The sequence below is a fragment of the Delphinapterus leucas genome, chromosome 14, assembly GCF_059928025.1.
Source record: "Delphinapterus leucas isolate spDelLeu-1000000601 "Yukka" chromosome 14, BTC_Dleu_Yukka2, whole genome shotgun sequence".
NCBI classification, from domain to species: domain Eukaryota; kingdom Metazoa; phylum Chordata; class Mammalia; order Artiodactyla; family Monodontidae; genus Delphinapterus; species Delphinapterus leucas.
The window spans coordinates 54803565-54816235 of record NC_143142.1 but is presented as its reverse complement, the minus strand read 5'-3'; the positions used below and the strand labels follow the sequence as shown (position 1 = coordinate 54816235).

The following is a 12671-nucleotide window of genomic DNA, read 5'->3' as shown; positions in this document are numbered from 1 at the left end:
ATTGGATATACATGCATTGATGCACTTTATATCTTTACTCATATGAAATAAATATCCTAAAGGAATTCTCTTACCATTTTAGAAAGATACCTGAAAGATTCACTTTGGAGAAACACACAAAATCCATAAAGCTATAGTCTCAGGAGTACTAGTCAGCTCCATACAGTGCATGGGGAATGTGACAGTCATTCTAGTACACGCACCTCACCCAAATGCCCTCTTTTTAAAAAAGGGAGGGAGGATAAGTGATATTTTGATTTTATACTTGGGTTTGCATCCTGGATACAACCATATGTTAGGGATACAAGAAACAGGAGTTCTTGCCATAAAAGAGTTTGTATTTTATGTGAGATAAATAAAATCATCTGAGAATTCAACTGTAAAAACAGAATTAAGCACTTCAAAAGATAATGGGAAATCAGAGTAAGACAATTTTAGTCAAAGAAATAGGTAACAGTGTTCACGGGATTGCAGTTTGAGCTTAGTTTTAAAAGTTGTATAAAATTATAAAGAGAGGGATGTGGATGGTGTGTCCTTATTGTTAATGAATTAAAAGAGAAAATCTGTGTAGGACTAAACCAGCAGTTTCTAGTGGGGACTCTCACTATGTCATAAGGGAAGTTGTTTTTTTTTTTTTTGATTGTTTAGTTTTTATTTCATAACCATAAACTTAACTTTGCAATTCAGCTAAACTTGGAGGGGAATAAGGAAAATATGGAACCCAAAGAAGTGCAATGAGAGCACAAAGATTATAGTATATTTTGAGCAGATGGAGATGAAGGGGTGCTCTCCTGAGCTACACAAGGAATGGTCTTGGTGGTTAAGATAAAACACAAGTCAAATTTATTATTAGATTTGTCCACAGTCAGCAATGGTGATCTTCTTGCTGGTCTTGCCATTCCTGGACCCAAAGTGCTCCATGGCTTCCACAATATTCATGCCCTCTTTCACCTTGCAAAAGACCACATGCTTGCCATCCAACCACTCAGTCTTGGCAGTGCAGATGAAAAATGGAACCGTTTGTGTTGGGGCCAGCAGTTGCCATGGACAAGATGCCAGGACCCATATGCTTCAGGAGGAAATTCTCATCATCAAATTTCTCCCCATAAATGGACTTGCCACCAGTGCCATTATGACATGTGAAGTCACCACCCTGACACATAAATCCTGGAATTGTTCTGTGAAAGCAGGAACCTTTGTAACCAAAACCCTTCTTCCCAGTGCTCAGAGCATGAAAGTTTTCTGCTGTCTTTGGAACTTTGTCTGCAAACAGCTCGAAGGAGACGCATCCCAAGGGCTCGCCGTCAATGGCGATGTCAAAGAACACGGTAGGGTTGAACATGGTTGGGCAGAGTGGGAGGTTCCGGTGTGGCAGCGTCTGCAAAGCCATAAGGGAAGTTTTGAAAAGATCTCTGGAGAAATGGAGACTTACCTTTAGGCAGTTATCAGATTGGAAGTTAAAAATGAAGTTCCGTTTTTGATTCTGAGTGAAGTCTGTGTGTGTCTGTGTGTGTGTGCCCGCTCACGCACATGTCAAAGTCCTTGCCCTCTCATCGCCTCACTCTATAGATTTTCTTGAAGTGCCACTCCCAAATACAACCCATTGGTCCACGGTTCATATTCCAAAATATTCCTCTCTTTCTCCATCATATCAATTTTCCCTTTGGGGCCTGTTTCCAGCTGAAAGGGTAGGAAATGACCAACAACATGAATTTATACCAAGTTGTATATCTAGGACTGCAGTAAGGCATGACATTTCTCCCAAGACTGTTCATATCTTCAAAGGGTATTACTAACTCAAAGAACCAGTGGAATGTCCCTTCAATGAATGGACCACTGAGGAGCACTTTGGGGGAACAGGAGGACATCCCAGTGTCCTTAAGTTCTCTCCATATAAGTGGCTGTCTCCTCACTGAAATGCACATTAGGACAGAAAAGGACTTGTTCTTCAGCCCTACAGACATTCACAGGCCTGTAAACAATGGTGCCTGTCACACTGGGGGCTGGGAGTAGAAAGATGGGCGGGAAGGTTGTGCTTGCAAAATCCCATTTAGGGCATTATTTATTATTCTAGTTTGTAGTTTATCCTTATAGCACCTGTAATAAATAAACACTCTTCAGAAGAAAGTGCAAGTTAACAAGGAGTAGATGAGATTGAATGTGACGACTCCAGCCCTGTACAAGAGTCACTGGCCCATTAAATGAATGTGCACAGCTACTTCTTAATGCTCTCCATAAGTAATCAATTTCTGAAAATACCAAATAATTTTAAAACAGCCCTGTCTGACCTCACTCTCCAGTGATGCTGGATCAATCAGCCCTTGCTGATTTGTCTACCTAGTTTTAAATCAATCAGATTTGACATTTTTGATTTTGTGTTTCTTTCCCTTGCCTACTCCTGCACCTATTCCCTTCCTTTGGCAATATTAAATGGTAACTGCCCTCATTCAATGTTAGGGCCCCAAAATGTAGCTTAATATTTTTAGGTCTGGACATCTTTTGAAAGAGCAGCAGAGGAATGTAAATACCATTGCAAGAAGCTAGAACATTCTGATGCTGTACTAGGGTTTGATTTCTATCCATATAAAAAGACCCAGGATGCCCAGAGCCTGAACACAGATGGAACTTGAGAAACTGTCAGCCTGAAGTATCTTCTATCAGACTTTCAAATAGAGTGTGATTCAGGAAAAAAGGTTAAAAAAATATGATTTGAGCTTCCTTTCTCTTTTTGACTAATTAACTTCTCCAGGTCAAAAGTAATTTTTTCCAGCTTCCTAGCTCATAGCAGATAATATTTGTGAAAGAGTTTCATACAATCTCATTTTAAGTATGTAATATAACCTTCCTATTTGTTTCTTTCTTTTTGGTCTCTATCCCCTCTTACTATTTTTTTCCCTTTCTTTATTCTCCTCATCCTCTTACTCTGCCTCCTCTTCTTCCTTCCTCTTTTCATCATTCTTGTTTTGAATATAAGTATTGTGTATTTGGTTTGGATTGAATATTTGTGTCTCTCCCCAAAATTCATATGTTGAAACCTAATTCCCAATATGATAGTGGTTGGAGTTGGGACCTTTGGGAAGCAATTAGGTCATGAGGGTAGCACGTTCATGAATGGGATTAATTCCCTTATAAAAGATCCCAGAGAGTCCCCTCACCCCCTTCTGCCATGTGAGAACACAGAGAGAGAATGACCATCTATGAAACAGAAAGCAGGCCCTTGCCAGATACTGAATCTGCCAGCTCCTTGATGTTAGACTTACCAGCCTTCAGAACTATCAGAAATAAATTTCTGTTGTTTATAAGTGACCCCGTGTATGGTATTTTATAATAGCAGCTTGAACAGACTAAGTAAGAATCATAATGTATCTTAGTAAGTATGGAATACTGGGAGTACAGGAAAAGGACTTACCATAGAAAATTATAAGAATTCATGATTTCCTATTGGGCAGAAGGGCGAGTCATGGTTAGTAACATCAATTTAGTAATATTAGTAAGTTTGAAAGTGATGCTCTGTTAAAAAAAAATTAAAATGCTTTACATAAGGGAAGAAATTGCCTTGACAGAGGAGAAGATGGCAATTCAGGGAAAAAAAATGGATTCTTAGGAAGCAAGTTGATAGTGAAAAATTAATTGTGACACTATGGGATGTAACAATATAGGAGCAAATGGTTGTCAAACACTGGATCACACAGAGGCTCTGTGTTTGTTCTAAAATTGCTAGAAGGAATGGGATAAGCTCTTTACCTGTTTGATATACACACTAATTACAAGTATTAAGAGGAAGTCTCATAAGTCTGGGGGATTTCCAGGTTGGGGTATAGCTAAAATGACTGCTAGAATAAAGCAATGACATGGATATGATTTATGTTAACTGTTGGTGGCAACAATCCAAATGAGGTTTGTATAAAATGTTGACCAAATAAGGAGCTGAAACCAGTGATGAGCTATAGCAGAAATCAGCAAACCACAGCCTGTGGGTTTAATCCAGCTGGGTAAGTGGTTTTATATAGTTTCTGAGTAAATTGTTTCAATAGTTTTAAGTGGTTAAAAAAAAGAAAGAAGAAGAATCTTTTGTGACACGTAAAAATTATATGAAATTTAAATTTCAGTGTCCATAAATAAAGTTTTATTAGACAACTGCAATTTTTTTTTTTCTTTTTTCTGTCTGTGGCTGCTTTTATGCTACAGTAGAAGAATTTAGTGGTTGCAACAGAGACTATATGGCCTGCAAAGCCTAAAATATTTACTATCTGGTTCTTTACAGAAAAAATGTTTTCAACTCCTCATCTGTGGGTTCTGCTTTTGGGGATGCTGGATTCTTGTCCATATATTTAATTCAATTAAACAGATATTTATTGAATGTCTACTATTTCCAGTGACACTTACTGTAATATCTGAAATTAGATTGTAAATGTCTGTTCCTTTGGGAATTCTTTGATGAACAATAATTAATATGACTTTACCATAAGCCCAGTATTAGGAATGATACAAAGAGTTAATCATGAGAAGTCTATGTAAGTTTTCAAGGTTCAGATAAAGTCAGGGCATGGTAAAAGAAGAGCACACTGTCAATTTTGGATAAGAGGTGTCAGAAAACATGGCACCTTCCAGGAATGAGAACACATTTGATATGACCCAAACATGGGCTACATGCAAACTGGAATGGCAGAAACAAGGTAAAAAGAAAAAAGTCAATTTGGCCAGATGATGAGGAACCTTCATGTGATGCTACAAATTTGGATTTTGGTGAAGGATGATGATTTATTTTTCATTTTTTATTTTAGATTTATTGTGAAGGAGAGTGAGACTGACACACATTTCAGGGAAAGAATCAATGAATTTAGCTACAGACTGGATGTGGATGTTGAGGAGACAGATGTAGGGAGGGTCCTGGATGGGGTGACTGCATGGGTGATGGTCTTCCTAAGATGGTATATCAAAGTGGGGAGCAAGAGGGTGGGGAGAATAGGATTTATCATGGTAGGTTTCAGTGGCCCATGAACATTCATGGGCACAGATTGAAGCACAGGAAAGAGGTGTCTCTAAATGGATAAGAAGGGTTGAGAATTATCAGTGCACAATGGGAGCTGAAGTCATGGGATGAATGGTACTACCAAGGAATGCATATAAAATGCAAAGCAAGGGGATCAGGGAGAGTAAATAGGAAACTAATACTATTGAAGAGTTCTCAAAGGGATATAACATCAAGTCTTCCTTAATCCTCCTTAAGACTTAAAATGTGGGACTGAGAACTCGGCTATGCACCTTAGTATACGAGTAAAAGGGGAAAATATTTGTAAATGGGTACATGCATGTCACCAGAGATGACTCTAGCCACACTCATAGCTTTGATGAGAGTTCTTCCTGTACTCTTGATTCCCTAATTATAAGCTTAATTTCCTAAAGCTAAAAATAAAAATAAAAATCTTATACAAAGCAGGCTAACATGAACTTGCCCACTGCTCCTGGGATAGCAACCTCTCCTCCAGCCCCAATTACTTACATTGTCCTTTCTTGATTCCTCCCCCAGTTTCAGAAGCTGATCATATTTTGTTTTCCACCATCTCCCTTTATGTCTTCCTTTGCCAGTTGCTAAGCACTCCCTTGTTGCTAAGTGGGATATGAGCACTTAATTTACTCCATTCTTTTTTCCCATACCAGATTTTAGAAATTGCAGATCCTGTTTAATCAATGTGTAAATGCAATGCTTTTGATGTATTTTTCCTAAGAGCAATATTTTGATCATTCTTAATGATACTTAATGAAGTCACCGCATGATTTCTGATTGTACCTAATTGAAGCTTGTGACTTGCATTTCAATATTATCATCTTACAGCTTTAGGTCTATGAGATGAAACTTTTCCAGGGCCTAAAAATATTAGAAAACATGAAGAACTGATGTTTCATTTTAAATCAAAAATTATTCCAGAATAGATGTATGTACATGTGGATACATATATACATACATACATATATATACATATATATATATATATATGTATATATAAACTTAAAGGGAAACTGAAGTAAATTTCCCAAAATGCGTTTCATGTGTTGATGATAAAGGGAACAATATCTTTGATAAAGAGGAAGTTTAACCACTAGTTTTAAGTCTTATAAAGGAACCTAAAGGCCATTAATATTAATACTTTTATATGAACCCCATGCTGAACTACATATGGAGTCCACCACGCAAGCAAATCTGAAACCAAGTCCCCCTAAAACCAAGTTTCTCTGCTGAGTTTATGATTAACCTCTCTATCTAAAACGTCATTCCCTTTCTTGTCCAACATCTGTTCCCCTCAAGATTGAGAAGTATCAGAGAAAAGGGGGGGTTGAAACTGACCAGAACCTGGCCCTCCCAGGTACAAAAGCCTTTTTCTGTGTCCCTTGTTTCTTGTTTGTAGGAAAAAGGTTTCAGCCTCCTAGACCTTCCTTGAGTTCCAAAGGGCAGATTCAAAGAGTTACTCATTAGAGGAGTGAGGGAATGCAGAAACGAAGGAAAGCCATCAAGAAACAATAGTGCAGCAGTGGGGCAGGGTCCTGGTTCCTCCTCAAGAGAAGTGCATGACAATCTGATACACATCTCTGAGTTCTTCTATGGGAACTAAGACCCCCACCCAGGTGGAGGATGGTAACTTCAGGCTGAGCACAAGCACATAGATCCCTGACTGGTTGGAACCAGAAGGCTGATGATTGAGATTCCCAGAACACTGCCCTGTTACCTCACTACGAGCCAATCAGAGGAAAGTCACACACCCTAAAGACCTTTCCCTGCCTCCAATTTTGCCTATAAAAACTCTTCCCCCAGAACTATCAACTAACAACTAACAACTATTTTGGCTCTTTTGAGCTTGAGCTGCCCTGTTCTCCTTGCTTGGTCCTGTAATAAACATTTCTCTGCTCCAAATTCCAACTCCAATGTTTTGGTTTGTTTGGCCTCACTGTGTGTCAACAACACATCCTGGCCCATGAAAAAGATAATAAATGGGGTTAGCTTTCTTGAAGCCTCTTCTGGAGACCCAGTCTCAATGATTAAGTGCCTGGAAGCCATGATACCAAAATTTTAACTAGCCCCAAACTTAATCTCAAACTGTTAATTTTGCTTCTCTTTCATTAAAATGAGTCCATCATGTGACTCATTCCCCTTGGGTCATTTTCTTTGCTACAGGACAGGGGGTGATAATGGCTTAATCAGAGACAATAGCCCCTGCTAGTATGTTAACTAGCTAATATATGAATCCTCCTAGGATAACACATTAGCCTTGACCCAGCTTCAAAAAAAAAAAAAAAAAAGAATGATAGTGCCACTAGATGCCCTTAAGGAATAATACAATTACAGCAACTTAACACCATGGCAGGCCGGTGAGGGAGCTATTTAAGGGCAACTTTTAACATCTTTGATATAATATAGTTGTCTCCATACTGGGTCAATTGAAGAAATAAACAGCAATTGTGGTGCTGACAGAAATCAATTCCACTAGTTTCTTCTAATACCTCTCTCAAAGATTTCCATGAAGAATCATAAAGCATATCCAAAGCAAAGGTTTTGCATAACATCTTGTAAGAGTAGAGAGACCACCAGAGTCAAAGGAAGGAAATACTTCTATTATCAACATCACTTTTCTTCTTCATGCTTTTCCTAGAAATTAAGTGTTTACAAAGATATTTCTAACGAATAGTCATTTTTTAGTTACCTGGTGAGAATGTTGGAAATTCTTCCTATACTACAAAAAGGGAAATGAAGGCCTAGATAATTTAAATTGAATAAAGTCTGAAATTTAGTAAATGTGAAAGATGAGACTCAAATTGAAGACTTTTATTGCAAGGCTGGGGCTTCTATCTGTTTATACAAGTATTTACCATCTTTACTCCTCAAAGAGTTTGACGGAAGACAGGTATAACCAGTACATATAAGTTCTCTGTTGACTTAAAAAAAATGCACAACCTAAATTTGAGATATGTTTTTTTTATTTTACATCTTTATTGGAGTATAATTTCTTTACAATGGTGTGTTAGTTTCTGCTTTATAACAAAGTGAATCAGTTATACATATACATATGTTCCCATATCTCTTCCCTCTTACATCTCCCTCCCTCCCACCCACCCTATCCCACCTCTCCAGGTGGTCAAAAAGAACCGAGCTGATCACCCTGTGCTATGTGGCTGCTTCCCACTACTATCTACCTTACGTTTGGTAGTGTATATATGTCCATGCTTTGCTCTCGCTTTGTCACAGCTTACCCTTCCCCCTCCCCATATCCTCAAGTCCATTTTCTAGTAGGTCTGTGACTTTATTCCTGTCTTACCCCTAGGTTCTTCATGACATTTTTTTAAAAATTCCATATATATGTGTTAGCATACAGTATTTGCCTTCTCTTTCTGACTTACTTCACTCTGTATGACAGACTCTAGGTCTATCCACCTCATTACAAATAGCTCAATTTTGTTTCTTTTTATGGCTGAGTAATATTCCATTGTATATATGTGCCACATCTTCTTTATCCATTCATCCGATGATGGACGCTTAGGTTGTTTCCATCTCTGGGCTATTGTAAACAGAGCTGCAATGAACATTTTGGTACATGACTCTTTTTGAATTATGGTTTTCTCAGGGTATATGCCCAGTAATGGGATTGCTGGGTCATATGGTATTTCTATTTGTACTTTTCTGAGGAACCTCCATACTGTTCTCCACAGTGGCTGTATCAATTTACATTCCCACCAACAGTGCAAGAGGGTTCCCTTTTCTCCACAGCCTCTCCAGCATTAATCTAGGAATAAGCCTACCTAAGGAGACAAAAGACCTGTATACAGAAAATTATAAGACACTGATGAAAGAAATTAAAGATGATACAAATAGATGGAGAGATATACCATGTTTTTGGATTGGAAGAATCAACATTGTGAAAATGCCTCTACTACGCAAAGCAATCTACAGATTCAATGAAATCCCTATCAACCTACCACTGGTATTTTTCACAGAAGTAGAACAAAAAAATTCACAATTTGTATGGAAACACAAAAGACCCCAAATAGCCAAAGCAATCTTGAGGATGAAAAATGGAGCCAGAGGAATCAGGCTCCCTGACTTCAGACCATACTACAAAGCTACAGTAATCAAGACAGTATGGTACTGGCACAAAAACAGAAAGATACATCAATGGAACAAGACAGAAGCCCAGAGATAAACCCATGCACATATGGTCACCTTATCTTTGACAAAGGAGGCCAGAATGTACAGTAGAGAAAGGACAGCCTCTTCAATAAGTGGTGCTGGGAAAACTGGACAGATACATGTAAAAGTATGAGATTAGATCACTCCCTAACACTATACACAGAAATAAGCTCAAAATGGATTAAAGACCTAAATGTAAGGCCAGAAACTATCAAACTCTTAAAGGAAAACATAGGCAGAACACTCTATGACATAAATCACAGCAAGATCCTTTTTGACCCACCTCCTAGAGAAATGGAAATAAAAACAAAAATAACCAAATGGGACCTAATGAAACTTCAAAGCTTTTGCACAGCAAAGGAAACCATAAACAAGACCAAAAGACAACCGTCAGAATGGGAGAAAATATTTGCAAATGAAGCAACTGACAAAGAATTAATCTCCAAAATTTATAAGCAGCTCATGCAGCTCAATAACAAAAAAACAAACAACCCAATCCAAAAATGGGCAAAGACCTAAATAGACATTTATCCTAAGAAGATATACAGACTGCCAACCAACACATGAAAGAATGCTCAACTTCATTAATCATTAGAGAAATGCAAATCAAAACTACAGTGAGATATCATCTTACACCAGTCAGAATAGCCATCATCAAAAAATCTAGAAACAATAAATTCTGGAGATACGTGTTTTATTCAGTGGACTTACTGAGGACTTAATCCAGGATACAGCCTCTTGGATAGCTCTGAAGACTGTTCCAAAGAGGTAAAGGAGGATGCAGGATATACAGAAAATTTTTGCAAAAAAAATCCCAGGTAGTCGAACATCAAAATATTAATGCTAATTAAAGAAAAACAAACATCTCAAGTTAATGAATTTAGCGCTTTTCTATGTATGGGAAGATGCAAGAATCTGGGCTTAGTGAAATTATTCTCCTGATATTCACTTTAATCATCTAGGGCCAGTGTCCTTTTTGCTATATCCTGAATCCCCTCAGTGTGCACCATCCAGGTGGATACAGTGGCTGATGCCTTGATTGCCACAAAATTCTTTGCTTACTGATATGGTGACATTCTTGGTCCACAAATCATGCCAACTGGTTGCACTCGATTTCTGGAGCACTGACTCCCACCCTCACCTTCCAGCTTCTGTCTTCCAAACTCCCTAGAGAAAGAGGAGTTACATCATATCACTATAAGAGGCAGTTAGACACTATAGTATGATTATCAGTAGCAGTCATAGAAGTATAGAATAACTGTTATCATCTTTATCATTGCTTGGATAAGCATTTGTGGATTAGGTTAAGATTCTGCTGAAAAATGCATTTCAACTTCCAAACTATCTCACGTATGGACATTAGACAAATCACCTGGTTATGTCTTAGGGAATGCCTGCATAAAATAGTATCATCAAGGCACTTAGAGTTTAAATATGGAGACAACATACAAAAAAGTCCATTATGACCCAGAGCAAACACTCTAAATAAAAGCATTGTAAGGATTCAGGAAATAAAGGGAACACTTACCACATTTAAGGCATTTTTCTAAATTATTTACATGGGTTACCTTGTTTAGTATTCTCAATAAAGCTAGGAGACAGGTACTGTTATTATCTTCTTTTTACAAATCAGGAAACTGGGACTTAGAAGGTAAGCAAATGGCCCAAGTCACCTGGGAGTTAAGCAGTCAAGGCAAGATTTGAAGCCAGGAACCAGCCTTCAGACCACAGGCTGTGCATTCACCCTCCCTAGCCTTGACCCACATTCACTCAGATTAAGAGTGAATCAAACTGGAAGGAAATCAAGAGGAACATTTGTTCAAAATTCTTATAATCTACTTTGAGAGAGTGATGGAACATTGTTTAAATTACAGTAGTAATAGGTGTTCTCATATTTCTTGAACTTATACAAAGAGTTTATTAACTGGTCATTACTGATTTAGAAGTAATTCTCAAATACACTGTATTGTTTACTATTTTTCTCAGCTCTGTGAATAAAGATTTAGAGATTCTCAAACTTTAATTTGCATCACCTGTGTAATTTGTTAAAAGCAAATTCTGATTCAGTAGATCTGGAGTCTGAGAGTCTGCATTTCTATCAAGTTTCCAGGTAATACTGATATTACTGGTCCATGGGTCACTCTTTAAGGATGAAGGTTGTAGAAGACATTATTCTTACAGGTAGATGATGGAAAGCTAGTAGAAGAATGAATTCTTGAGCCATTTCAATTATGAAAGTTTGAATGGCTTTAACATTTCAAAACCACCTTAAAGATCTGCAATAATGTGCTCAAACTGAAAAGTTAACATTAATTGAGAAGAATACATAAAGGAATGTTTAGTGTATTGCTTAAAAACAATGCATAAGTGAAAAAACTTACTTGTTAGTAAACTTTCTCAAAGTATTTTAGCCTGTGGATGGTCCAGCTGGGATCTAAACCTGTTTAGATCTGACTCCAGAGTTAATTATCACACTGACTGTGCAAACTCTCTCTGAAAGTGTACAGATTAGCACATGTGTGCAAGCTTTATCCTAGGACACAGAAGGTTATTCAACCAGGGCTAACAGCATGTGAGAGGAGAAATGAGGTAGTATAATGCCAAGAAAAAAATAAGCAAAAAATGAAAGACAATAATAGTTCTGTTGAGCCCTTGCACTCACACTTAGACTACATCTGGAGTGTTATATTTACTTACAAGCCACAGTTTAGGTATGATATTTACAACATGAAATATGTTCAGATAAGAGGAAAAGTCATTTTAGAGTGTCTGGACATATGTCATAGGAGTTATTGAAAGAACCAGTGATATTCAGAATGGAGGAGAACATATTTACTGAGGGATGTGAGAACAAACTTACTGACAATATAGTTTAGTGGAAGATAGTGAAGAAGGAAGTAAAATTATTCTATGCTTCTCCAGAGAATACCATTAGAACTAATGCATGGAGGTTGTAACAAAGCAAAGTTCAGCTGCATATGAAATATCAACATTAGAAGTACTTAACCGGAGGCCCGCCAAAGCTTTTCCAATAATCATGCAGTTGAGATCCAAATCCTGTGTGAGAGTTAGGATTGGATGACCTGTAAAGACTCACGTCTAGGTCTTCCTGTATAAATACTAGGAACTTAGGAATCATACGACCAAGTCTTTCCACAATACTGTACTCAAGAAGCAGTACAGCAACCAGAAGTTTAACAAATAATTCCATTATTTAGTTACACATCTTGAAGGATGTTAAAGGAGATCTAATTTCTGACCCACTTAAAAAACTGTAAAAATAACTCCCCTTCTCTCCAATCTTTTTATACACCATAACTACTAAAAATATCCCACATGCCCTAAACCACAGACGTTTCTGCTCCAGACCAGCCACAGATAGCATTTGTTTTCTCTCTCTCTTCCCTCCTTCCAGCAAAAAGGAATTATTCCTTTTTAGAAGGAGGAAAAAGGGGAAGTGGATCAGAGAAGGTTAAAAACAAAAGTTTCCTTT

General features: G+C 37.7%; 1 pseudogene; it reads right to left on the bottom strand.

Annotated features, from left to right (window-relative positions):
• Positions 1-826: 826 nt before the first annotated feature.
• On the bottom strand, positions 827-1613 carry LOC111181428 (peptidyl-prolyl cis-trans isomerase A pseudogene; annotated as a pseudogene).
• Positions 1614-12671: the final 11058 nt, after the last annotated feature.